This window comes from Bufo bufo, chromosome 1 (genome assembly GCF_905171765.1).
Source record: "Bufo bufo chromosome 1, aBufBuf1.1, whole genome shotgun sequence".
Lineage (NCBI taxonomy): Eukaryota > Metazoa > Chordata > Amphibia > Anura > Bufonidae > Bufo > Bufo bufo.
In genome coordinates, this window is record NC_053389.1 from 694,480,459 (window position 1) to 694,505,301 (window position 24,843).

Consider the following 24,843-nt stretch of genomic DNA (forward strand, 5'->3'; position numbering starts at 1 on the left):
CCCTATGTGCAGACGTATAAGTGGATGGATACTTTGCTATTTCGGGGAGAGATCTGCCCCAACGTGCCCTACTGGAGCCGGACAGCAGTCCTAGGGAATGACCCCCACTAGTTAGAGATATGGTCAGGAAACCCTGACTAATTGTTAGAACCCTAATGCCCCCGGAGTAGGATTAGGAATGTCTAAAATTGTAGATAGTTATAATGTACTCTAAGTATTTGACCAAAAAATTGGGTCCATCTGGTTCTGTGGGCCCATGCCCTAGATAGTCATAAATGTCTATGCCGAAAGTGTTTTCCCCCGTGGATCAGAGTTACGGAGTTCATCAGGGGCTTATGCCAGAATGACAAAATAGAGTATTGTTGATAACTATTCCAAAGATAGCCTAGTAAAGTACAATAAAATTCAGCCTAATATGTATAGTTGCCTATATATTTCCTATAGTATGTACAAAGTTTCTTGTACCCAATGTAATTTGCATCATGTCTAGTCTTCACAGTAATAGGTAAATGTGAAGTTTTGCTTTAAAAAGAGAAAGATACCTGGATACATTGTATCTATGTCTTTCTTTCTCTCTGATGTATCGTAAAGGACTCAATTTGAACCATGCTGACAGACTTGGAGACCCTTTGAACTCCCTCCCAAATTCCATAAAAGAGTTTCCATAACAATCCATGGTGATCGAAACCCAGGAAGGTCAACAGACTTCTTTTTACCCGATCAGGACTACTGAAATTGAACAACTGCAGTGGGTAACCCTTTGTGTTACTAAGTCTTTCAGTACTTCATGATGGTTTTGGACAGGTATGTAGGGGTCTAACAAGTTAGACCTTCCTTAACCAACCCCTGTCAATGTGTATTTGTAACTGTTTGTAGAACCTGTTTCTTACTAACTGACTTGTGTGGATGTGGAGGTGACAGTCTCTACACGCTGGTGTCCACTACAGAGTGGCTGATCACGTTTCTCATGACTGCAGTTTTGGTAAGTGGTTTTGGGCATACCCGGAGCATCAGCGAGCTTCTCATTCCATTAATCAGTTAACCTAAAAATTGTATCTTATGAATAGAACATATTGTTTTAGGTGTATATGTAGTATTACTGTACAGTCCATTGGATACCAGGATTAGAAAATTAAATCTATTCAATGAGTTATGTTGGAACCCCAACCTCAGTTCATTCCAGGGGAGTAAGCAGAACTGTGAATTTAAATGAAGGAATCCCTCAAGACTACAAAGGGTTATTTCTGTGTCAGCTCCAGAGGTTCATTTGTACTTTTAACCAGCATGCTGTCAGGAAGAGGAAGAGTCAGATAAAGGTTATTATGGCTGTATGTGGAAACTGCATAAAGAAGTAGCAGTGATTGTCTGCTGTTCAGTGTTGTATGTGATCCTCATTATCTGGATGTTGTGTCAGATTAGTAATGCACAGTTAAATTCATACCTTGTATTAAGATTGTCCTGAATTAAGAATCTCCTCGCGAGTGCCGCGTGCCTGGGGAAATCTAGGTCTGTCTCAATAGGTGAGATATTTGGTACCTTAAACCCTGTTTTGAACTCTTGTGATGCTAAACGTCTGTCCTGGGAGTTACAGGAAGTTCGGACAATGGAGTCCAGCAAAAGGAGGTCTCCATATGGGAGACTCTGTTCTCTGTATTGTAGTTCTTGCGAGGCTTTTCATCCGTCACATGTGCGTTTTTGCTGGATCAGTCATAGGTTCAGCAAAGACGCTTCTGGTATATAATACAACTATCCATCCAGCTGTATTTTATCCCAAATGAACAAGACAAATCCATCACTAAATCCAATGTAAGTTAATAGGTGCCAGATCCATTTTTTTTGTGTCCAATGGCAACTGATCCATTTTTTCAGACACGTCTTCTTGATCAGTATCCCATGACGCACTCAAAAACGCTGCTTGCAGCGTTGCAGCGCTTTTGTGTGCATCGTAGGAATGCAACGGAACATAATGCATTCTGGTGCACTCCATTCCATTCAGTTCAATTTTGTCCCCATCGACAATGAATGGGGACAAAACTGAAGAGTTTTCCTCCGCTTTTGAGGTCCTATGATGGATCTCGATAGTGGAAAGGAAAACGCTGATGTGAAAGTAGCCTAAGTGTATCCACTTTTGTCACAGTATATACCTTGGTTGAGCACAAGAATGGGGAAAAAAAACTGTGGAAGGTTTTGAAGAAAAGGTGGATATGTAATGATAAGGTACGTGGTTAAGACTTGAAATGTTGGGGCGGAGCTAGCGCCGAAACAGAGCGGACATGTGAAGCGCTGCTCTCCTGCAGATATACCCTAAAAAGCCTGGATGTTCCGCTCCACTGGTCGCCAAAATGGTCAAGATAGGTGACCAAAAGCCTACTGTCCAAGCAGGTCAAGCTCGTTCCGCCAGTCAACCTGGCGATATGGATCGATTTATCAGAAAAGCAGCGGCTGCTGCTGTGAATAGAGAGCCCAAGATGGCGCCCGGCACTCCTAGGAGCGGCAACAACAGAGCAGTCAGAGAGGCGGCCGAATCGGATGGGGTAAGAGATGATTCTCCTGACCCTGATAGCCTACCCATATCCCGCTCTTACCTTAAAGAAGCTTTATTAGACGCTCTGGGCCCCATCAGCCTGGATTTAGCCTCCATTAAGGAGGATGTCCGCCACATAGGCAGAAGAGTGGAAGGCCTAGAAGAAAATCAGGCGGTCATCATCAGTCATCAATCGGAGGCAGCTAATAGCCTCATGATATGCCAGAATCACCTTAACTCCCTGTATGCAGCCGTTGAGGATCAGGAAAACAGAGGGAGGAGAAACAACCTGCGTTTCCGTGGAATCCCCGAGTCTGTGCCCCCAGTAGATGTTCCACACACAGTCATCCAAATTTGCCTGCAAATCCTGGGCCCGGACTCGGTCCATGAAGTAATCATAGAGAGAGCCCACAGAGCCCTGCGTCCCAAGCCACAAGCCTCAGATCCTCCCCGGGACGTTATATGCAAATTTTTGCACTTTCCTGTCAAGGAAGCCATCTTATCCGGAGCCAGGCAAGCTGATCCTCTAAGATGGGAGAACAACCATATAACAGTCTTTCAAGACCTATCACAGTCCACCTTGAAGAAGCGTCGATCCTTGAAGCCACTAACGGAATGGCTCCGTCAACATAACACCATATACAGATGGACCTTCCCGTTTGGTCTGTCTTTTGCATATTAAAGATGACGGGTCAACATCTCCTCCTATGGGGACTTAGAAAAGGCTTATACCCATTTGAAAATTCCTCCTCTGGACATAGAAAATTGGGAGATGGTCCAGAGCCTTCTACCTTTAACATCACTACCTGCGATATCTTCCTGGGAGACCCTGCGCACCCCAAGATCGCAAAAGACCAAGAAAAATTATCCCGCCTCTACCCCTAAGAGACTCTCTCTGCCAGATAAATGATTACCTGCTTTCCCCCTATTATCTAGCTATCCAGTAGTATTGGCCCTTTAAGGGTATTATCTACATAATTACATGACGTTTAGTCTTATTCCTCCCCCGACGTCAATGTCATTGTTAAAGTTATTGTATTTTGCTCTATTATGCTTTAACAGTAATCTCAGGTTTGAGCTTGATCTCAAGCTTGTGTTGTGTTTTTTGTTATTTGTTCTCAATTTTTTTTCTTGTGACAGGTACTCCTTTTCTAACCACAAGATGGCCCGATGCTGCCTTGTAGATGCAAGATATCAGATTACTGCTACATACTCACGGTCTCCTTCCCTCATCAAACAGGTCTTTTTTGTTTTATTTGCTGGTTCCTTGCCCCTCGCCTTAACAGGCAGCACCCTTGTTGGGGGAATCAGGTTGGCGCCCTTTAATCTCTCCCTAACCACACCTTATATATGATGATGTCGGACGTTCACCTGATTTCCTACAATGTCAAGGGACTGAGATCCCCCTCTAAGAGATGTAGAATATTCTCACTATTGAAAAAAGCTAATGGCTCTATTATTTTCCTCCAAGAGACCCATTTCAAACACGGCCACTATCCCAATCTCTCCTATGCCAAATATCCCACTTGGTTCCATTGTGGGGCTAGTGGTGCTGCCTCGAAGGGTGTGAGCATAGGATTACGCAAAAACTTTCCTTTCACCCTCCTTTCACAAATTTTAGACCCAGAAGGTAGATACCTTATCCTGAAGGGCACAATTGGCCAACAAACCGTCACTCTAGTGAATGTCTACGCCCCAAACTCAGGTCAAGTAGATTGGCTTCTCTCACTCCTTAACCTACTAGAGGATCATGTAGAAGGCTCCCTAATCTTGGGAGGGGATCTTAACCTTACCCTAAATCCACTTCTGGATTCCTCTTCAAAAAAGTCCTCAATCTCTCATAGAAGCCTCAGATCTCTCCAAGTCAAAATATTTAATTTGGGCCTGGTAGATGTTTGGAGGTGTTTACAACCAGACGAATTAGACTTCTCCTTTTACTCTGCAGCGAATGACACTTGCACCAGGATTGATTATATTTTCCTACCTAAAGAAAAACTACAATTATACAAGCTAGCCAAGATTGGTGACATTACATTATCTGATCAAGACCCAATCTCATGTGAACTGCATCTTTTATCCTCCCCTCCTAGAACCCCAAACTGGCGATTTAATGAATCGCTACTAAACAATACCTCTCACAAAAACCAGATAGCCTCCCACCTTGAGGAGTATTTCTCTATTAATAACACCCCAGATATATCCCACGAAACGCTATGGGATGCTCACAAGCCCTATATCAGGGGCAAACTCATAAGCCTCTGCTCATTCCTCAAAAAAGAAGCAGAGAAAAAACTGAATCTCCTTCTGTCACAGATCCACACTATTGAGAAGAAACACAAACATTCTCACATTGCCTTGCACCTGTCGGAACACCTTTCTCTAAGGACTGAACTTAAGAACCTCCTGAATGAACGCTCTGCTAAATACTTCTTATCTTCCCAGCAGAAGTTTTACGCTCATGGCGACAAAGCTTCTAAATACATGATGAGGAGGATTAAACAGAGGAGAGAGTCCCGATTTGTCCAATGCATTAAAACCCCTCAGGGCTCGTCCTTGTTTAAATCTGAGGAAATCGTGGACCCATTTAAACTCTTCTATGAGTCACTATATAATCTCCCCTCCCAAGAGCTAAAATACTCCCCTGAGGAGAAAATACCCCGTATCAACCACTTTCTGGAATCCCTCACTCTCCCAACCCTGACCCGCACCCAGAAAGAGTCTCTCCCCAGGCCTTTCTCGACCCAGGAATTAGAGTCAGCCATAAAATCTACCCCAAGTGGGAAATGCCCAGGTCCGGATGGCCTCCCGATTCCATATTATTCCGCTTTTCAAAGCATTCTGACCCCCTTTCTTCTCCCAATCTACAATTCCTCTCTGGAGGGAAAGCCAATATCTTCCGACATGACTAGGGCCACCATCACTATAATCCCTAAGGACGGGAAGGACCCCTCCTCCTGTTCCAATTATCGTCCCATTTCTCTACTTAATGTGGATTTAAAGCTTTTAGCCAAAATGCTCGCCCTTCGTTTGAATAACTTCCTTCCCTTACTGATCCATCCGGACCAGGTGGGTTTTGTTAAAGGCCGAGAGGGCAAGGATAATACTGCCAAAGTCCTGAACTCCCTTTTCTACGCCTCTTACAGATCCTCACCCTTAATCTTGATCGGCACGGACGCCGAGAAGGCTTTTGACAGGGTGGACTGGTCATATATCCGTCTCACTCTGCAAAAATTTCAATTACCAGACTCTTTTATCAACTCAGTCTTCTCGATGTATACCCACTCCTCGGCGTCCGTGTCGGTCAACGGAATCCTTTCATCTAACTTCCCAATTAGTAACGGGACTAGACAGGGATGCCCTCTTTCCCCTCTTATCTTTGTCCTTATTATGGAAACACTTCTGCAGGCTTTGAGGCAGGAGAGAGACATCCGAGGCCTTCATGTATTGGGACTGGAGTTTAAGTTGGCCGCCTTCGCAGACGACCTCTTGATTATTACAACTAACCCCTTGAAATCCATGCCCATAATTCTCTCGCTTCTGAGCAGATTTGGGTCCATATCCAACTTTAAAGTTAACCCCACTAAGTCCCAGGTGATACACATGGGTTTGCCCCGCGCGACTTTCTCCTCCTTCAAAGCTTCCACCCCCTTTAACTGGGATACCCAGCAATTAACATACTTAGGTGTTAAACTTACCCCCTTTTTAACCGACCTTTATGCTTTAAACTTTAAACCCTTATTATCATCCATTACTGCCCAACTAGACTCACTTGACTTCCCCTTTCTATCCTGGTTTGGGAGAAAAAAACCTTCTTATGTCCCTCATTATGCCAAGGCTTACATATCTAATGCAGACTCTCCCTATAGAATTGCCCAGGTCATTCTTTACTCTCTTGAACAAACATATACGTAAATTTATTTGGCAAGGCAAGGCTCCTCGTATCTCCTTCTCTACCCTTTCCAAACCAAAAAAAGCTGGAGGGATAGGGTTACCTGACCCTGAAATATACATGAGATCTATTCTCCTGTCTAGGATTATAGATTGGATTAGATCCCCCCCCTCCAAAACATGGGTTACACTGGAAAATTCATTCCTAACAACTCCTTTAAGGGCCCTTTTATTATCAGGAAAACCTCTCCCTGGTCTACGCTTTATTCCTAATACTGTGATTAGGAATACTTTAAAAACTTGGAACTGGTTTGTAGCTAATAAAGGCTCCATATCCCTCCCCTCCCCCTTACTACTTATTAAGGACATAATCTCCCTTGCTCCGAAAGAACTTAGAGATAGCTTTCCCCCCTCCCTGCACACCTCTGACTCCCCTATAGAGACACTGGTAGACTCAGAGGGGACCTTGCTACCTGACCAAAAGTTATGTGACCTCCTAAAAATTAAGCTCAGCAACCCCATCACACTGAGCTTTCTGAAAGCAGAAACTCTCTCTTTACTCAAAAGCACTCCAATCCATACTTAACTCATCTAATCTCCACAATATATAGGAATCTAAAAAGCTCAGTTTCTGACCCCAAGCCAGCTATGGTAGGCCTATGGGAGAGAGATCTACAACGCTCCCTATCAGAAGCTGAGATTTCCTCCATACTGATTTCCCCACATAAAATTTCTAGATGCACCCGAGCGCAAGAAAATAGCTATAAGATTTTATCCCGCTGGTATAAAACCCCAGACAAAACCTGCCTATTCAGCAGAGACTCTTCAGATCTCTGTTGGAGATGTCAATCAGAGAAAGGTTCTTATTTTCACATATGGTGGTCTTGTGGTGTAATCAGGGGGTGGTGGGAGGAGATACTGAGGACCATCAACAAAATATGCCAGACTAATATTTCCTGTACCCCGGAACTAACCCTTCTCTCCCTGGGAGTCCAGAAAATCCCTAAATATAAAGCCTCTCTCTTCTTACTTATGTTAAGCGCAGCTAGACTACTTCTCCCGAAACTATGGCTTACTCAAGGTACTCCCAGCCATGAGAGTTGGTACACTAAGATAGACCAAATATATAGAATGGAGGAAATCTCCTATTGGGAACTGTTTTTCAAAAAATCTGGAATCCGTGGAAAGAATTCAGGCATTTCTCATAATGTTTTTCAATTAAGTATATGACATATCATACCATGGAATTACCTCCCCTTGTCCCCCTGTCTATTCTCCTTACCTTCCCTCCCTCCCCCTCCTTTCGATTACTATGTCGACTGACTTATACGCATTGTGCTGTTTTTTCAATATCTGGCCTACTAGTACTACTGTGGTAGTATACTGATGACAACGTCTCTACTTCACCGAGTTCTCTTAAAACTATTTTGTGCATGAGATATATGTACCTGTAATGTTACATGTTACATGTTTTTTCTACATGTGTGTTTTTTATGAAAATAAAAATCATTAATTGAAAAAAGACTTGAAATGTTGGTTATTAATTGTCTTTATTTGGATTAATGCAGAATGTGGAGAAAAAGAAGAGAGGAGTAAAGATTTGCATTTACATAATAATTTATGGAAAACTTAGTCCAGCTCACCTTCCTGGTCAAATGTGTAGTCCCGGCTCCAGAGGCCCTAGGGGAGTGTTCCCGTAGCAGGCTGCAGATAAGTAAAGAAAGGTCCCGGAGACAAATAGAGTTCCTCTGTCAGCTCTTCTTTATTATTCACGTATGGTTGACAGACATAAACACCAAGTACACGGCAGGAACATTGACGCGTTTCGGGTGAGTACCCTTAGTCGTAACCAACTAAGGGTACTCACCCAAAACGCGTCAATGTTCCTGCCGTGTACTTGGTGGTTATGTCTGTCAACCATACGTGAATAATAAAGAAGAGCTGACAGAGGAACTCTATTTGTCTCCGGGACCTTTCTTTACTTATCTACATAATAATTTACTCAGTGGCTCTAATGATTAAAGTTTGTATGTGATATGTGATATCCCTTATATAATGATTAAGTCCATGTGACATTGTATTTGTTTTATTTTATTATATGTGTTTTATTCTTCTTTTGTATACATGTCTGTTTATAGGAGAGAAGATGAAAAGATGTTGACATTATCTACCAGAAACAGACAATTGAGATTATAGTCAGTTGTTGGTGTGATGTGCATGTGTTTCCAGGAAAGCTGTATAAATGTTTCAAGGATATCACACAGAGAGGGCTTTATAGCAATGTTGTAGCTGTAAATCATTCACTGACTAGACAAAAAATAGGCGTGACTATAAGCAGCTGTTTGAGTGTGTGAAGTTTGTAGCCCAAGCAGAATGTGAATGGTTCATAGCAAAGTGTGGAGAGAAATCATTTACATATTAATAGTGTTTCATGTGTTTTCTGTGTTTTAATATAATGTGTATGAAGCTCTAGGAAAACATTTTCTTTTTTCTTGTTTTTTATAAGTTCAAAGAACTCCTGTGTGTTAATGTGATGGAAACGTTTCCTGTGATGTGTTAATCTGTATTGTCAAATTTGTTAGTTTCTATGTATTTATCATATTGAGTGTTGTATGTTTGTGCTCTTCAAACACCAGAGAACTGTTTTTATAAAAGCCTACTTATAGAGTTGAGCGAACATCTGGATGTTCGGGTTCGAGAAGTTCGGCCGAACTTCCCGGAAATGTTCGGGTTCGGGATCCGAACCCGACCCGAACTTCGTCCCGAACCCGAACCCCAATGAAGTCAATGGGGACCCGAACTTTTCGGCACTAAAAAGGCTGTAAAACAGCCCAGGAAAGAGCTAGAGGGCTGCAAAAGGCAGCAACATGTAGGTAAATCCCCTGCAAACAAATGTGGATAGGGAAATGAATTTAAAAAAATAAAAAATAAAAATAAATTAACCAATATCAATTGGACAGAGGTCTAATTCATGCCATAGCAGAGAATCTGGCTTCATGTCAGCAGAGAATCAGTCTTCATGTCATAGCAGAGAATCAGGCTTCACGTCACCCACCACTGGAACAGGCCACTGTCACATATTTAGGCCCCGGCACCCAGACAGAGGAGAGGTCCCGTAACAGAGAATCTGGCTTCATGTCAGCACAGAATCAGTCTTCATGTCTGAGCAGAGAATCAGGCTTCACGTCACCCACCACTGGAACAGGCCACTGTCACATATTTAGGCCCAGGCACCCAGGCAGAGGAGAGAGGTCCCATAACAGAGATTCAGGCTTCATGTCAGCAGAGAATCAGCCTTCATGTCATAGCAGAGAATCAGGCTTCACGTCACCCACCACTGGAAAAGGCCACTGTCACATATTTAGGCCCAGGCACCCAGGCAGAGGAGAGAGGTCCCGTAACAGAGATTCAGGCTTCATGTCAGCAGAGAATCAGTCTTCATGTCATAGCAGAGAATCAGGCTTCACGTCACCCACCACTGGAACAGGCCACTGTCACACATTTAGGCCCAGGCCCCCAGACAGAGGAGAGAGGTCCCATAACAGAGATTCAGGCTTCATGTCAGCAGAGAATCAGTCTTCATGTCATAGCAGAGAATCAGGCTTCACGTCACCCACCACTGGAACAGGCCACTGTCACATATTTAGGCCCAGGCACCCAGGCAGAGGAGAGAGGTCCCGTAACAGAGATTCAGGCTTCATGTCAGCAGAGAATCAGTCTTCATGTCATAGCAGAGAATCAGGCTTCACGGCACCCACCACTGGAACAGGCCACTGTCACACATTTAGGCCCAGGCACCCAGGCAGAGGAGAGAGGTCCCGTAACAGAGATTTAGGCTTCATGTCAGCAGAGAATCAGTCTTCATGTCATAGCAGAGAATCAGGCTTCACGTCACCCACCAATGGAACAGGCCATTGTCACATATTTAGGCCCAGGCACCCAGGCAGAGGAGAGAGGTCCCATAACAGAGATTCAGGCTTCATGTCAGCAGAGAATCAGTCTTCATGTCATAGCAGAGAATCAGGCTTCACGTCACCCACCACTGGAACAGGCCACTGTCACACATTTAGGCCCAGGCACCCAGGCAGAGGAGAGAGGTCCCGTAACAGAGATTCAGGCTTCATGTCAGCAGAGAATCAGTCTTCATGTCATAGCAGAGAATCAGGCTTCACGTCACCCACCACTGGAACAGGCCACTGTCACATATTTAGGCCCCGGCACCCAGGCAGAGGAGAGAGGTCCCGTAACAGAGATTCAGGCTTCATGTCAGCACAGAATCAGTCTTCATGTCATAGCAGAGAATCAGGCTTCACGTCACCCACCACTGGAACAGCCACTGTCACATATTTAGGCCCAGGCACCCAGGCAGAGGAGAGAGGTCCCATAACAGAGATTCAGGCTTCATCTCAGCAGAGAATCAGTCTTCATGTCATAGCAGAGAATCAGGCTTCACGTCACCCACCACTGGAACAGGCCACTGTCACACATTTAGGCCCAGGCACCCAGGCAGAGGAGAGGTTCATTCAACTTTGGGTTGCCCCGCAATATAATGGTAAAATGAAAATAAAAATAGGATTGAATGAGGAAGTGCCCTGGAGTACAATAATATATTGTAAAGGGGAGGTAGTTAATGTCTAATCTGCACAAGGGATGGACAGGTCCTGTGGGATCCATGCCTGGTTCATTTTTATGAACGTCAGCTTGTCCACATTGGCTGTAGACAGGCGGCTGCGTTTGTCTGTAATGACGCCCCCTGCCGTGCTGAATACACGTTCAGACAAAACGCTGGCCGCCGGGCAGGCCAGCACCTCCAAGGCATAAAAGGCTAGCTCTGGCCACGTGGATAATTTGGAGACCCAGAAGTTGAATGGGGCCGAACCATCAGTCAGTACGTGGAGGGGTGTGCACAGGTACTGTTCCACCATGTTAGTGAAATGTTGCCTCCTGCTAACACGTTCCGTATCAGGTGGTGGTGCAGTTAGCTGTGGCGTGGTGACAAAACTTTTCCACATCTCTGCCATGCTAACCCTGCCCTCAGAGGAGCTGGCCGTGACACAGCTGCGTTGGCGACCTCTTGCTCCTCCTCTGCCTTCGCCTTGGGCTTCCACTGGTTCCCCTGTGACATTTGGGAATGCTCTCAGTAGCGCGTCTACCAACGTGCGCTTGTACTCGCGCATCTTCCTACAACGCTCCAGTGTAGGAAGTAAGGTGGGCACATTGTCTTTGTACCGGGGATCCAGCAGGGTGGCAACCCAGTAGTCCGCACACGTTAAAATGTGGGCAACTCTGCTGTCGTTGCACAGGCAATGCAGCATGTAGTCGCTCATGTGTGCCAGGCTGCCCAGAGGTAAGGACAAGCTGTCCTCTGTGGGAGGCGTATCGTCATCGTCCTGTGTTTCCCCCCAGCCAAGCACCAGTGATGCGCCCGAGCTGCTTTGGGTGCCACCCCGCTGTGAACATGCTTCATCCTCATCCTCCTCCACCTCCTCCTCATCCTTGTCCTCCTCGTCCTCCAGTAGTGGGCCCTGTCTGGCCACATTTGTACCTGGCCTCTGGTGTTGCATAAAACCTCCCTCTGAGTCACTTCGAAGAGACTGGCCTGAAAGTGCTAAAAATGACCCCTCTTCCTCCTCTTCCTCCTGGGCCACCTCCTCTTCCATCATCGCCCAAAGTGTTTTCTCAATGAGACATAGAAGTGGTATTGTAACGCTGATAACGGCGTCATCGCCACTGGCCATGTTGGTGGAGTACTCGAAACAGCGCAACAGGGCACACATGTCTCGCATGGAGGCCCAGTCATTGGTGGTGAAGTGGTGCTGTTCCGCAGTGCGACTGACACGTGCGTGTTGCAGCTGAAACTCCACTATGGCCTGCTGCTGCTCGCACAGTCTGTCCAGCATGTGCAAGGTGGAGTTCCACCTGGTGGGCACATCGCATATGAGGCGGTGAGCGGGAAGGCCGAAGTTACGCTGTAGCGCAGACAGGCGTGCAGCAGCAGGGTGTGAACGCCGGAAGCGCGTACAGACGGCCCGCACTTTATGCAGCAGCTCTGACATGTCGGGGTAGTTGCGAATGAACTTCTGCACCACCAAATTCAGCACATGCGTCAGGCAAGGGATGTGCGTCCCAGAGCTGCAACGAGATTTCGCCCATTATCGCACACCACCAGGCCGGGCTTGAGGCTCACCGGCAGCAACCACTCGTCGGTCTGTTGTTCTATACCCCGCCACAACTCCTGTGCGGTGTGGGGCCTGTCCCCCAAACATATGAGTTTCAGAACGGCCTGCTGACGTTTACCCCGGGCTGTGCTGAAGTTGGTGGTGAAGGTGTGTGGCTGACTGGATGAGCAGGTGGAAGAAGAGGAGGAGGAGGCTGAGTAGGAGGAGGAGGAGACAGGAGGCAAAGAATGTTGCCCTGCGATCCTTGGCGGCGGAAGGACGTGCGCCAAACAGCTCTCCGCCTGGGGCCCAGGCGCTACTACATTTACCCAGTGTGCAGTTAGCGAGATATAGCGTCCCTGGCAGTGCTTACTGGTCCACGTATGTGTGGTTAGGTGGACCTTGCCACAGATGGCGTTGCGCAGTGCACACTTGATTTTAGCGGACACATGGTTGTGCAGGGAAGGCACGGCTCTCTTGGAGAAGTAGTGGCGGCTGGGAACAACATACTGTGGGACAGCAAGCGACATGAGCTGTTTGAAGCTGTCTGTGTCCACCAGCCTAAATGACAGCATTTCATAGGCCAGTAGTTTAGAAATGCTGGCATTAAGGGCCAGGGATCGAGGGTGGCTAGGTGGGAATTTACGCTTTCTCTCAAATGTTTGTGAGATGGAGAGCTGAACGCTGCCGTGTGACATGGTTGAGATGCTTGGTGACGCAGGTGGTGGTGTTGGTGGTACATCCCATGTTTGCTGGGCGGCAGGTGCCAACGTTCCTCCAGAGGCGGAGGAAGAGGCGGCGGCAGCAGCAGAAGAGGCCGAGGCGGCAGCAGCAGAAAAGGTAGCAGGGGGAGCCTGAGTGACTTCTTTGTTTTTAAGGTGTTTACTCCACTGCAGTTCATGCTTTGCATGCAGGTGCCTGGTCATGCAGGTTGTGCTAAGGTTCAGAACGTTAATGCCTCGCTTCAGGCTCTGATGGCACAGCGTGCAAACCACTCGGGTCTTGTCGTCAGCACATTGTTTAAAGAAGTGCCATGCCAGGGATCTCCTTGAAGCTGCCTTTGGGGTGCTCGGTCCCAGATGGCGGCGGTCAGTAGCAGGCGGAGTCTCTTGGCGGCGGGTGTTCTGATTTTGCCCACTGCTCCCTCTTTTGCTACGCTGTTGGCTCGGTCTCACCACTGCCTCTTCCTCCGAACTGTGAAAGTCAGTGGCACGACCTTCATTCCATGTGGGGTCTAGGACCTCATCGTCCCCTGCATCGTCTTCCACCCAGTCTTGACCCCTGACCTCCTGTTCAGTCTGCACACTGCAGAAAGACGCAGCAGTTGGCACCTGTGTTTCGTCATCATCAGAGACGTGCTGAGGTGGTATTCCCATGTCCTCATCATCAGGAAACATAAGTGGTTGTGCGTTAGTGCATTCTATCTCTTCCACCCCTGGGGAAGGGCTAGGTGGATGCCCTTGGGAATCCCTGGCAGCAGAGTCTTCAAACAGCATAAGAGACTGCTGCATAACTTGAGGCTCAGACAGTTTCCCTGATATGCATGGGGGTGATGTGACAGACTGATGGGCTTGGTTTTCATGCGCCATCTGTGCACTTTCTGCAGAAGACTGGGTGGGAGATAATGTGAACGTGCTGGATGTACTGTCGGCCACCCAATTGACTAATGCCTGTACCTGCTCAGGCCTTACCATCCTTGGAACGGCATTGGGCCCCACCAAATATCGCTGTAAATTCTGCTGGCTACTGGGACCTGAGGTAGTTGGTTCACTAGGACGTGTGGCTGTGGCAGAACGGCCACGTCCTCTCCCAGCACCAGAGGGTCCACTAACACCACCACGACCATGTCCACGTCCGCGTCCCTTATTAGATGTTTTCCTCATTGTTCCCGTTCACCACAATTTTGAAAATGGCAAATTTGGGAATAGTTTTTCAACCCATAACAAAAACTGTGCTTTTACGGTCACTACAAATAATTTGACCAGCTAAAACAGTACAGATTTGGTTGAATAGAAATGTGAGGCCTATTTTTTTTGCGCTGTGTGACAGGTATACGTTTAATCACAGAATTAGACTTGTATCTGCACGGTAGCGTGTGTGTTAAGTTTTTCTGAATGACACTATCAGCACCTTGAATCTAAGATATCCTTTTTGGGATAGATTTAAAGTAGGCCTGATATAGCATAAACTACTTTTTTGAGAATTGCAAATTTTGGAATAGTTTTTCAACCCAGAACAAAAACTGTGCTTTTACGGTCACTACAAATAATTTGACCAGCTAAAACAGTACAGATTTGGTTGAATATAAATGTGATGCCTATTTTTTTTGCTCTGTGTGACAGATATACCTTTAATCACAGAATTAGACTTGTATCTGCACGGTAGCGTGTGTGTTAAGTTTTTCTGAATGACACTATCAACACCTTGAATCTAAGATATCCTTTTTGGGATAGATTTAAAGTAGGCCTGATATAGCAGAAACTACTTATTTTGAGAATGGCAAATTTGGGAATAGTGTTTCAACCCAGAACAAAAACTGTGCTTTTACGGTCACTACAAATAATTTGACCAGCTAAAACAGTACAGATTTGGTTGAATAGAAATGTGAGGCCTATTTTTTTTGCTCTGTGTGACAGATATACCTTTAATCACAGAATTAGACTTGTATCTGCACGGTAGCGTGTGTGTTAAGTTTTTCTGAATGACACTATCAGCACCTTGAATCTAAGATATCCTTTTTGGGATAGATTTAAAGTAGGCCTGATATAGCAGAAACTACTTATTTTGAGAATGGCAAATTTGGGAATAGTTTTTCAACCCAGAACAAAAACTGTGCTTTTACGGTCACTACAAATAACTTGACCAGCTAAAACAGTACTGATTTGGAGGAATATAAATGTCAGGTCTATTTTTTATGCGCTGGGTGACAGGCTCAACTTGCCCCTGATGTAGTATATGGCCAAAAAATAACCACACTATTGATGGTTAAATGCACTTGGGTGACACAGGCTCAGCCTGCACCTGATGTAGTATATGGCCAAAAATTAACCACACTGTTGATGGTTAAATGCACTTGGGTGACACAGGCTCAGCCTGCACCTGATGTAGTATATGGCCAAAAATTAACCACACTGTTGATGGTTAAATGCACATGGGTGACACAGGCTCAGCCTGCACCTGATGTAGTATATGGCCAAAAAATAACCACACTGTTGATGGTTAAATGCACTTGGGTGACACAGGCTCAGCCTGCACCTGATGTAGTATATGGCCAAAAAATAACCACACTGTTGATGGTTAAATGCACTTCGGTGACACAGGCTCAGCCTGCAGCTGATGTAGGATATAGCAAAAAATTACCACACTATTGATGGTTAAAAGCACTTGGTGGTAGCTTGTGCTGGCGCACCACAAGCCACAAAATGGCCTCCGATCACCCCAGAAAAAAGTGAAATAAAAACGCTCTGGGCAGCCTAAAAATAGTGAGCAATTCGATATTAGCACTTCAATGATCCACAGCTGGAGATCGATCACAGAATGAAGTCTTTTGGAGGAGGTAATCTGCGTAATCTCGCCCTAACGTCGCAGCAGCAACCTCTCCCTATGCTTGAATCAGCAGAGTGACGTGCAGCGCTACGTGACCCAAGCTTATATAGAGGCTGGGTCACATGCTGCACTGGCCAATCACAGCCATGCCAATAGTAGGCAAGGCTGTGATGGCCCCTTGGGGCAAGTAGTATGACGCTTGTTGATTGGCACTTTGCAGCCTTTCAAAAAGCGCCAAGAAAGCGCCGAACACCGAACCCGGACTTTTACGAAAATGTTCGGGTTCGGGTCCGTGTCACGGACAACCCAAAATTCGGTACGAACCCGAACTATACAGTTCGGGTTCGCTCATCCCTACCTACTTACAAATGGCTGGTAAAAGACAGGGTGGACTTAGATGACATACAGAGGAGGGAACAGATAACCTCACACTCCCTGTTCTATTGCAGTGTGTGGATGATTTGTCATGTTGTGCCACAGTCGAACAGTGTTAAGTCAAACTCACTTCTTTTATTTTGGGATACAAATGGATGTAAGGCTTCATAGGACAAATTGCAGCTGTGTCAAATGACAGTCACTAGTGTTGAGTGAATCAAACTCCACAAAGTGGAATTTGATCCGAATATCAGGGAAAATTTGATTCGCCGCAAAGCCGAATTTCCTCGTGCTTCGTTGTAACAAATCGATTTTCCCTTAATGGTGGTAAAAAATTCAATAAAATCATACTTAACTCTGTTTGAGCAAGAAGAGCTGGCCACCGCCGCCTGGATTGAAGATCTTACACAAAATCCCATGCGCGATGACGTATGACGTCACCACGCCGGCCGAAGCGATGACATCATCACAGGCCGCAAGATTTCACGTTTCAATCAAGATGGCGGCTGGCTCTTTGCGATGAAATGGATGAGGTAAGTATGATCTTTTTTTTACATTTTTTTTATGTTACACTGTAATATCAATGTCAGATGCCACTCAGACCCCACTCCCTGTCATTGCACCCACTACTAACAAAGAAATGCGCTTTGTGACAAAGTAATTCCTCATGAAGTTAATTTTTTTTGTAAAATTTGGCGAAGCAGCCAAATGAGATTTTTTAATACTTTGCGCATTACTAATAGTCACCTTTTTAGGTAACTATTTGTCTCTGGGAGTTAAACATCTGAGCCCTAGCAGACTTGATGCCATAATCAAAGTGTCACTGCCAATGCCTTTTTAGGCCTTGTGTAGTATTGTCACCTCCGGATACGTAATGCCTCTGGTACAAAGGCCCCTATGTTTGCATGCCTCAAGTTGAATCCCTTCACCATCACTCCAGAGGCAATAGATGCTTTTACACCTTGATGTGTACACTGATTACTGCTCCCGCCCCATGGCATCTCAAATAATAATACAAATTTTACATTTCATGAACCAGCGGGGCAAGCCACTGAGGTTCTAGTATAAGAACACGTATACTCTGCCAATCTGGATCACGTGATCCTGAGATCCCCTTCTTGTGTATGAGCAGTTGCACCTGTAGCTGAACTCATCAAGAAAATAGAGTCCATAGCCTTTAGATGCCCTCTCATATTGCAAGTGCCCCACTTGGTGCCTGAAACTTTACAGCATTTCCACAAACTCAACAAATATGAGCTTGCGCTTATTACAACCCCTCAATCTTGTTATAAAATGTTGTAATGTTCTGAACCCAGCTATGCAACTGGCTATGGGTTCAGAAATGGGGGAGATAGTAAAAGACATTGATAAAAAGAGGGCATTGAGACACTGGCCAATGATGAAAAGGACTATTTTGTTATGACATATGAACATGATTGCCAGGCACTGAAGGACATGGAAACCTAAGGTTTAGCAAAATTATTATTATTATTTATTATTATTAAAGCGCCATTCATTCCATAGCGCTGTACATATGAAAGGGGGTATACATACATAATACAGACAATTGCACTAAGCATGAACAAGACGAGTTACAAACTGGTACAGAAGGAGAGAGTGCCCTGCCCATGAGGGTTTACAATCTACATGGTATGGGAGAAGGACACAGTATGTGAGGGTAAAGCTGGTCATGGCGGTATAGAGGCAGCAGGGTCACTGGTTGTAGGCTTGTCTGAAGAGGTCGTTTTCAGGTTTCTTTTGAAGGATTCCACTGTAGGTGAGAGTCTGATATGTTGGGGTAGCGAGTTCCAGAGTGTGGGGGATGCACGGGAGAAATCTTGGAGGCAATTGTGGGAAGAGGTGATAAGAGGAGAGGAGAGAAGGAGGTCCTGTGAGGATCAGAGATTGCGTGTGGGGATGTATCGGAAAGTAGCTCAGAGATGTAGGGAGGGGACAGGTTGTGGACAGCCTTGTATGTATTTGTTATTATTTTGAACTGAATTTGCTGGGCAATGGGGAGCCAGTAAAGGGATTGGCAGAGGGGAGAGGCAGAGGAGTAACAGGGTGAGAGGTGGATTAGTCGGGCAGCAGAGTTGAGGATAGATTGGAGAGGTGCGAGACTGCTAGATTGAAGGCCACAGAGGAGGATGTTGCAGTAGTCTATGCGGTAGATGATGAGGGCATGTACAAGCATTTTCGTAGACTCAAAGTTGAGGAAAGAGCGGATGCAGGAGATGTTTTTGAGTTGGAGGTGACAGGTGGTGGAAAGGGCTTGGATGTGCGGTCGGAAGGAGGACATGACTAGCTAGGACAAAGGCCCACAGAACCAGATTGACCAATTTTGTGGTCATATACTTAGAGTACATCATTTTAGACTTTTCTAACCCTACTCTGGGGGCATTATGGTTCCCCACTGTTTTTCACCTGATTAACAATTAGTCAGGGTTTCCTGACCATATCTCTAGCTAGTGGGGGCCATTCCCTAGGACGACTATCGGGCTCCAGTATGGCAGGTTGATGCGGATCTCTCCCCCACACAGCAGAGTATCCATCCACTTATACTTCTGCATGTTGGGGAGTTATCCACCCCAAGTTACCCTTGGTTTATTGGATTCTGATATACTAGACCCTGGGGCTTTCTACACATCCTTGTCTCTACAACATAGTATTACACCCCCTATCAGCAGTTTGCTAGGTCAGGGCTTCCCAGGGTCAGCTTCAAAGACAGTAGGATCACTCAGAGTGGCTATTCCGCTTTAGCTAAGGAAAGACAGGGATAGCCTCCCTTTACCAGTTCCCTTTCCGACTATCACACAGGTGTTACCTTTCAGACCACATCCTCAAGGGGGTACAGTTTACCTAGTGGACCACGGGCGCTCTCCGGTTGTCCTTCACCCAATTTTAGAATTCTCATGACCAGGCACTACCTTTTTTAAATGTCATTAATAAAGGTTATATTTTAGGGAGGGTTATTCCTCTTTTCTTCTGTGAGGAAGCCATTTAGCTACAAAGTAATGGGCAAAACTCATTTTTAATGTCTATGGACAGGAAGTCATAAAAATCTCTGTAGGCGTAATGTGTAGGTGACTTAAATAATTATATGCAGCAGAATAGATTTAATACACAGTTATATCAGATCACCACATATTGGGTCAAGAAATATTTTTCTGGGTGTATAGGACATGTTCTATAATTTGCGGAATGGACATACAGACGTGGACAGCACACAAATTATATCTGTGTGCTGTCTGCATTTTCTGCTGAACCTATTGAAATTGACGGAAGAGGTGTCCGAACCACAAAAAATGTGGATCTTTGTAGATCCCAAAAACGGTTGTATACATGAGACGTTATTGTGATACATTTGACATGGTTTCTGTCTCTTCTAGTTTTATCCTGCCTAACTTTATGGAAGTATTATCAAATCTGCACGGCTGGATACATTTTATCTACTGTGTTTATACCGTTGAAAAAAAATGATTTTAGTTTGTTATAGAACAGTATGAATTTCAAGTCATAAGTAAAGGTGAGCCAAGACACTACAGGTAGCTATATTAAGAGGAGGCAATTTAAATTTAATATTAATAAACAGAAGATACAAAGGTTTGAGGCGGTTGTGGATTGTTCTGTCTTTTAGCCCATGGAAAGAGGCTGTAAGGTGCAGATGAGAAGCAGCTGATTAAACAGAAGAAGCTTAGACTGAAAGTTTATCTAAACAAATATCCAAGCCTCAGTATCATGGCCAGAAGGAAAACTGAAAATTAAATTTTCTGGAGCTGAGCATGGCAAACAAAACGATATGAAAAGTAGATTAGAAATAAAAGCATTTCAGAAACCCTTGCCAACAGCTACAGTTACATCAAATTGCTTACTTTATTATATTTCCTAAATGGCAGTACATATAAAACTGATCAGAATTCTGTCAGATATTTGTTATTTTCATCCCTAGAATAAAAAATTACATTATCCATTTGACATAACTAAGTGGTATATTCTAAGAAGGTTTTTATAAACGACTTAGACTGGGCTCACATACTGTATATTCGCTGTATCCAGTCAGTTGTTTTATAATGGGAGCATGGTTTCATGCTGGAAACCAGACCCAACTGATATCTGTGTACTTTGTGCACCAGTCTGTCGTTCATAGATTGAAAATGCCAGACAGAAAAACCGCATACTACATTTCTAGCAAAGGCATTCACAGATCTCATAGGACCCCATAACAAAACTTAGTAAGGGTCCCCCAGCTTCATTCAGTTTGCCAGTATGCGTTCATCAAATACAACACAAAAACATAACTTCCCAGATTTTGGATAAAGTTAGGATATTTTTTATTAAGTGGTGTAATTTTTCAATAATAAAAAAATTGTAATACAAAAAGCCATCCACTTTAACCTGACATCTATGTGGAATTTGAGATTTAAAAGTAGAATAGGTGCTTAATAGAGTTGAGCGAACACCTGGATGTTCGGGTTCGAGAAGTTCAGCCGAACTTCCCGGAAATGTTCGGGTTCGGGATCCGAACTCGACCTGAACCCGAACCCCATTGAAGTCAATGGGGACCCGAACTTTTCGGCACTAAAAAGGCTGGAAAATAGCCCAGGAAAGGGCTAGAGGGCTGCAGAAGGCAGCAAAATGTAGGTAAATCCCCTGCAAACAAATGTGGATAGGGAAATGAATTAAAATAAAAATAAAATAAATAAAAATTAACCAATATCAATTGGAGAGAGGTCTAATGGCAGAGAATCAGGCTTCACGTCAAACACCACTGGAACAGGCCATTGTCAGATATTTAGGCCCCGGCACCCAGACAGAGGAGAGAGGTCCCATAGCAGAGAATCAGGCTTCATGTCATAGCAGAGAATCAGGCTTCACGTCACCCACCACTGGAACAGGCCATTGTCAGATATTTAGGCCCCGGCTCCCAGACAGAGGAGAGAGGTCCCATAGCAGAGAATCAGGCTTCATGTCATAGCAGAGAATCAGGCTTCAAGTCATAGCAGAGAATCAGGCTTCAAGTCATAGCAGAGAATCAGGCTTCAAGTCATAGCAGAGAATCAGGCTTCAAGTCATAGCAGAGAATCAGGCTTCAAGTCATAGCAGAGAATCAGGCTTCAAGTCATAGCAGAGAATCAGGCTTCAAGTCATAGCAGAGAATCAGGCTTCAAGTCATAGCAGAGAATCAGGCTTCAAGTCATAGAAGAGAATCAGGCTTCAAGTCATAGAAGAGAATCAGGCTTCAAGTCATAGCAGAGAATCAGGCTTCAAGTCATAGCAGAGAATCAGGCTTCATGTCATAGCAGAGAATCAGGCTTCATGTCATAGCAGAGAATCAAGCTTCACGTCACCCAACACTGGAACAGGCCATTGTCAGATATTTAGGCCCCGGCACCCAGACAGAGGAGAGAGGTCCCATAGCAGAGAATCAGGCTTCATGTCATAGCAGAGAATCAGGCTTCAAGTCATAGCAGATAATCAGGCTTCAAGTCATAGCAGAGAATCAGGCTTCATGTCATAGCAGAGAATCAGGCTTCACGTCACTCACCACTGGAACAGGCCATTGTCAGATATTTAGGCCCCGACACTCAGACAGAGCAGAGAGGTCCCATAGCAGAGAATCAGGCTTCATGGCATAGCAGAGAATCAGGCTTCACGTCACCCACCACTGGAACAGGCCATTGTCAGATATTTAGGCCCCGGCACCCAGACAGAGGAGAGAGGTCCCATAGCAGAGAATCAGGTTTCATGTCATAGCAGAGAATTAGGCTTCAAGTCATAGCAGAGAATCAGGCTTCAAGTCATAGCAGAGAATCAGGCTTCAAGTCATAGCAGAGAATCAGGCTTCAAGTCATAGCAGAGAATCAGGCTTCATGTCATAGCAGAGAATCAGGCTTCATGTCATAGCAGAGAATCAGGCTTCACGTCACCCAACACTGGAACAGGCCATTGTCAGATATTTAGGCCCCGGCACCCAGACAGAGGAGAGAGGTCCCATAGCAGAGAATCAGGCTTCATGTCATAGCAGAGAATCAGGCTTCAAGTCATAGCAGATAATCAGGCTTCAAGTCATAGCAGATAATCAGGCTTCAAGTCATAGCAGAGAATCAGGCTTCATGTCATAGCAGAGAATCAGGCTTCACGTCACCCACCACTGGAACAGGCCATTGTCAGATATATAGGCCCCGACACTCAGACAGAGCAGAGAGGTCCCATAGCAGAGAATCAGGCTTCATGGCATAGCAGAGAATCAGGCTTCACGTCACCCACCACTGGAACAGGCCATTGTCAGATATTTAGGCCCCGGCACCCAGACAGAGGAGAGAGGTCCCATAGCAGAGAATCAGGTTTCATGTCATAGCAGAGAATCAGGCTTCAAGTCATAGCAGAGAATCAGGCTTCAAGTCATAGCAGAGAATCAGGCTTCAAGTCATAGCAGAGAATCAGGCTTCAAGTCATAGCAGAGAATCAGGCTTCACGTCACACAACACTGGAACAGGCCATTGTCAGATATTTAGGCCCCGGCACCCAGACAGAGGAGAGAGGTCCCATAGCAGAGAATCAGGCTTCATGTCATAGCAGAGAATCAGGCTTCATGTCATAGCAGAGAATCAGGCTTCACGTCACCCACCACTGGAACAGGCCATTGTCAGATATTTAGGCCCCGGCACCCAGACAGAGGAGAGAGCTCCCATAGCAGAGAATCAGGCTTCATGTCACCCACCACTGGAACAGGCCATTGTCAGATATTTTTAGGCCCCGGCACCTAGACAGAGGAGAGAGGTCCCATAGCAGAGAATCAGGCTTCATGTCATAGCAGAGAATCAGGCTTCATGTCACCCAACACTGGAACAGGCCATTGTCAGATATTTTTAGGCCCCGGCACCCAGACAGAGGAGAGAGGTCTCATAGCAGAGATTCAGGCTTCATGTCATAGCAGAGAATCAGGCTTCATGTCACCCAACACTGGAACAGGCCACTGTCAGATATTTTTAGGCCCCGGCACCCAGACAGAGGAGAGGTTCATTCAACTTTGGGTTGCCCCGCAATAGAATGGTAAAATGAAAATAAAAAAAGGATTGAATGAGGAAGTTCCCTGGAGTACAATAATATATGGTTAAGAGGATGTAGTTATAAATGTCTAATCTGCACAAGGGATGGACAGGTCCTGTGGGATCCATGCTTGGTTCATTTTTATGAACGTCAGCTTGTCCACATTGGCTTTAGACAGGCGGCTGCGTTTGTCTGTAAAGACGCCCCCTGCCGTGCTGAATACACGTTCAGACAAAACGCTGGCAACCACTCGTCGGTCTGTTGCTCTATACCCCGCCACAACTCCTGTGCGGTGTGGGGCCTGTCCCCCAAACATATGAGTTTCAGAATGGCCTGCTGACGTTTACCCCGGGCTGTGCTGAAGTTGGTGGTGAAGGTGTGTGGCTGACTGGATGAGCAGGTGGAAGAAGAGGAGGAGGAAGCTGAGTAGGAGGAGGAGGCAACGAATGTTGCCCTGTGATTCTTGGCGGCGTAAGGACGTGCGCCAAACAGCTCTTCACCTGGGGCCCAGCCGCCACTACATTTACCCAGTGTGCAGTTAGGGAGATATAGCGTCCCTGGCCGTGCTTACTGGTCCACGTATCTGTGCTTAGGTGGACCTTGCCACAGATGGCGTTGCGCAGTGCACACTTGATTTTATCGGATACTTGGTTGTGCAGGGAAGGCACGGCTCTCTTGGAGAAGTAGTGGCGGCTGGGAACAACATACTGTGGGATAGCAAGCGACATGAGCTGTTTGAAGCTGTCTGTGTCCACCAGCCTGAATGACAGCATTTCATAGGCCAGTAGTTTAGAAATGCTGGCATTCAGGGCCAGGGATCGAGGGTGGCTAGGTGGGATTTTACGCTTTCTCTCAAATGTTTGTGAGATGGAGAGCTGAACGCTGCCGTGTGACATGGTTGAGATGCTTGGTGACGGAGGTGGTGGTGGTGTTGGTGGTACATCCTCTGTTTGCTGGGTGGCAGGTGCCAAGGTTCCTCCAGAGGCGGAGGAAGAGGCCGAGGCGGCGGCAGCAGCAGAAGAGGTAGCAGGGGGAGCCTGAGTGAGTTCCTTGTTTTTAAGGTGTTTACTCCACTGCAGTTCATGCTTTGCATGCAGGTGCCTGGTCATGCAGGTTGTGCTAAGGTTCAGAACGTTAATGCCTCGCTTCAGGCTCTGATGGCACAGCGTGCAAACCACTCGGGTCTTGTTGTCAGCACATTGTTTGAAGAACTGCCACGCCAGGGAACTCCTTGAAGCTGCCTTTGGGGTGCTCGGTCCCAGATGGCGGTGGCCAGTAGCAGACGGACTCTCTTGACGGCGG